The following is a 3,868-nucleotide window of genomic DNA, read 5'->3' as shown; positions in this document are numbered from 1 at the left end:
CCAAACAGCCGACGACGAGTAGCGTGGATTTATATTTTTTTTGGGATTGACTCTACATGAATATATATAATATATATATATATATATATATATATATATAGTACCGGTTAAAAGTTTGGAAACATTAGGCTTAGTATTTTTTAACGTTTTTGAAAGAAGTCCCTATGCTTATCAAGCCTGCATTTATTTGATAAAAAATACAGAAAACTCTCTCTCTCTCTCTGCAGATAAATTGTGTGAGTTTCTGATATTAAAGACATGGTGAAAAGGTGAGAGTTGCACCATTTAAAGATAATATAATTGCTTGAATTTATGCTTTCATGTTTTATTTCTCACAAAAAAGTCTCTCTCTGCAGATAAGTTGTGAGTTTCTGATATTAAAGACATGGTGAGATTTGCACCATTTAAAGATAATATAATTGCTGGAATTGGTGTTTTTATGTTTTGTTTCTCACAAAAAGTTACATCTCTTCTCTTGTCTATATGAATAACAGGAAGGGTACTTTGTTTTCTGTGGACCAAATCATTGTTAATAGCCACAGCACCACTTTCAGTGATACTGTTGAGTTTGCATCCTACAACTACCTGAACATCTCGTACCCAGCAGGCCAAGGAGCAACGCTGGAGTTCTTGCAGAGGTACGAAACCAGCAGTTAATTTCATACATCAAAACAGTTGAAACTCTCTCTCTACATTATAGACCCTTTTACAGCCCATGTGATCAAATAGTCGCGCGCGCATTTTGGCAACGGAAGTGGTGTTGTTCCCCAGTGGTTCTAACGTATTCATAAGCATCCAGTGATTTACAGTGGGTACGGAAAGTATTCAGACCCCCTTAAATTTTTCACTCTTTGTTATATTGCAGCCATTTGCTAAAATCATTTAAGTTCATTTTTTTTCCCTCATTAATGTACACACAGCACCCCATATTGACAGAAAAACACAGAATTGTTGACATTTTTGCAGATTTATTAAAAAAGAAAAACTGAAATATCACATGGTCCTAAGTATTCAGACCCTTTGCTCAGTATTTAGTAGAAGCACCCTTTTGATCTAATACAGCCATGAGTCTTTTTGGGAAAGATGAAAGAAGTTTTTCACACCTGGATTCGGGGATCCTCTGCCATTCCTCCTTGCAGATCCTCTCCAGTTCTGTCAGGTTGGATGGTAAACGTTGGTGGACAGCCATTTTTAGGTCTCTCCAGAGATGCTCAATTGGGTTTAAGTCAGGGCTCTGGCTGGGCCATTCAAGAACAGTCACGGAGTTGTTGTGAAGCCACTCCTTCGTTATTTTAGCTGTGTGCTTAGGGTCATTGTCTTGTTGGAAGGTAAACCTTCGGCCCAGTCTGAGGTCCTGAGCACTCTGGAGAAGGTTTTCGTCCAGGATATCCCTGTACTTGGCCGCATTCATCTTTCCCTCGATTGCAACCAGTCGTCTTGTCCCTGCAGCTGAAAAACACCCCCACAGCATGATGCTGCCATCACCATGCTTCACTGTTGGGACTGTATTGGACAGGTGATGAGCAGTGCCTGGTTTTCTCCACACATACTGCTTAGAATTAAGGCCAAAAAGTTCTATCTTGGTCTCATCAGGCCAGAGAATCTTATTTCTCACCATCTTGGAGTCCTCCATGCGGGCTTTCATGTGTCTTGCACTGAGGAGAGGCTTCCGTCGGGCCACTCTGCCATAAAGCCCCGACTGGTGGAGGGCTGCAGTGATGGTTGACTTTCTACAACTTTCTCCCATCTCCCGACTGCATCTCTGGAGCTCAGCCACAGTGATCTTTGGGTTCTTCTTTACCTCTCTCACCAAGGCTCTTCTCCCCCGATAGCTCAGTTTGGCCGGATTATGGATTATGAATCGGGATTATGGAGGCCACTGTGCTCTTAGGAACCTTAAGTGCAGCAGAAATTTTTTTGTAACCTTGGCCAGATCTGTGCCTTGCCACAATTCTGTCTCTGAGCTCTTCAGGCAGTTCCTTTGACCTCATGATTCTCATTTGCTCTGACATGCACTGTGAGCTGTAAGGTCTTATATAGACAGGTGTGTGGCTTTCCTAATCAAGTCCAATCAGTATAATCAAACACAGCTGGACTCAAATGAAGGTGTAGAACCATCTCAAGGATGATCAGAAGAAATGGACAGCACCTGAGTTAAATGTATGAGTGTCACAGCAAAGGGTCTGAATACTTAGGACCATGTGATATTTCAGTTTTTCTTTTTTAATAAATCTGCAAAAATGTCAACAATTCTGTGTTTTTCTGTCAATATGGGGTGCTGTGTGTACATTAATGAGGAAAAAAAAATGAACTTAAATGATTTTAGCAAATGGCTGCAATATAACAAAGAGTGAAAAATTTAAGGGGGTCTGAATACTTTCCGTACCCACTGTATATGCTCGTAATTTCTCTCGGATGTACACGCTTGGTTTCTCAACTAAATACGTATATATATTTTGGCCACTGTATATTTGGCCATCTGCTAACGTCTTCTATCCACTCCATTATAGTACACGGATCTGGTAGCCGGATACCATTTGATAAAGTCAACTTTTAAAATAACTTTCTCTGTCTGTGTGGCTTAATCCGCTCGCGTAGCTTGACGCGCTGCTGATTCTCGCCATAGTTTCGTTGCCAAAATGCGCGTGCATACGTTGCTACGTCATCATTGTGTACAAACAGTGAAAGAGTCTATCTATCTACTCTCTCTATCTACATTAATCCGGACAGATTTGAAAACTTTGTTTTAATTTTAAGATATTCTCAGGCCACATTATCGTTCCAGCATTTTCCAAAAGTTTCTCTTTCACACTGAGATGTCGGACTTAAATCATCTTCCTGTGCATGCTGTAAAACGTAAGAAATGATAACGTTTTCTCAGGACAAAAAAAAAATCTCAGTGTGGAAGAAAGGCCAAAACATAAAGAAAAATATGCAAAAGTATCTGGGTTAATGTAGACGTAGACCCTCTGGCATACACACTGTCTCTCTTGCAAATTCCCTCTACAAACATGCTCTGTGCCATTTTCCACTATTCTGATGTTTTTACTGTTCATTTATTAAAAGAGTTCTATAGTAGAGTCTGTTTCATTACTCATGTTGTTTGTTGTTTGTTTGACAGATGCCTTTTCAAGATAAACCCCAAGGGATCGAAAGTTGAGAAGAGCACTTCAAGAAAGCAGATGACGGTCAGTCCACAGCATGTGTGTCAAACTCCGCTCCTGGGGGCCCACTGTCCTGCAAAGTGCTCCAGCCCGCTCCAGAAAACCTGCCTGGTAGTTTCTAGCAATCCTGAAGACATTGATTAGCTGGTTCAGGTGTGTTTAATTAGTTTCTGTAGGGCCACTGTCCTGCAGAGTTTAACTCCATCCCTGAGTTTGACACCATTGTTCAAAAGGTTCTTTCACTCTGAACTGAAACTGCAGACTATGAATAGAAGGCATACATGGAGAACATTCTTCAGAAGGGAGTCCAATCTCCCTCCATTCATTTGCACAGAAATTGTAATCAGTGTCACGCGGTCACTGCTTTGTTTAATTGTTCGTCTTTTAATGACTCCTTGTAATTTATCTGTTGACCAGTGGTCAGGTTTTAAAGGCAGACTGTTTAATTATTCTTCGACTTTTTTTTTCGTTTGTAATAAATTGTTGTATTGTTATATTAAGTATACTGCTGCAATTGAAACCATTACTAGTTTTAAAACAGTTTTTGGCTTTTTATAAAATAAAAAACTAGTAACAAACATTCTTTTGCAGTTAAGACTGGTTATTTGTATATAGCAGCATTCAACCTTATTTATAGGTAATTTCATTGTTTTTACACAATTAAATGTCCTTCATTAAACATTAAAAAGCTAAAGAAAATAAAT

General features: G+C 39.5%; 1 long non-coding RNA gene across 1 annotated transcript; it reads left to right on the top strand.

Annotated features, from left to right (window-relative positions):
- Positions 1-223: 223 nt before the first annotated feature.
- LOC127521057 (uncharacterized) lies at positions 224-3,659 on the top strand. Its single transcript, XR_007932269.1, has 3 exons — positions 224-269; positions 495-638; positions 3,122-3,659. It is a non-coding gene; the product is annotated as an uncharacterized LOC127521057 (long non-coding RNA).
- Positions 3,660-3,868: the final 209 nt, after the last annotated feature.

Source organism: Ctenopharyngodon idella, chromosome 10 (assembly GCF_019924925.1).
Source record: "Ctenopharyngodon idella isolate HZGC_01 chromosome 10, HZGC01, whole genome shotgun sequence".
Taxonomy (NCBI): domain Eukaryota; kingdom Metazoa; phylum Chordata; class Actinopteri; order Cypriniformes; family Xenocyprididae; genus Ctenopharyngodon; species Ctenopharyngodon idella.
Note: the sequence above shows the minus strand (reverse complement) of the source record. Positions and strands in the feature narration are given on the sequence as shown.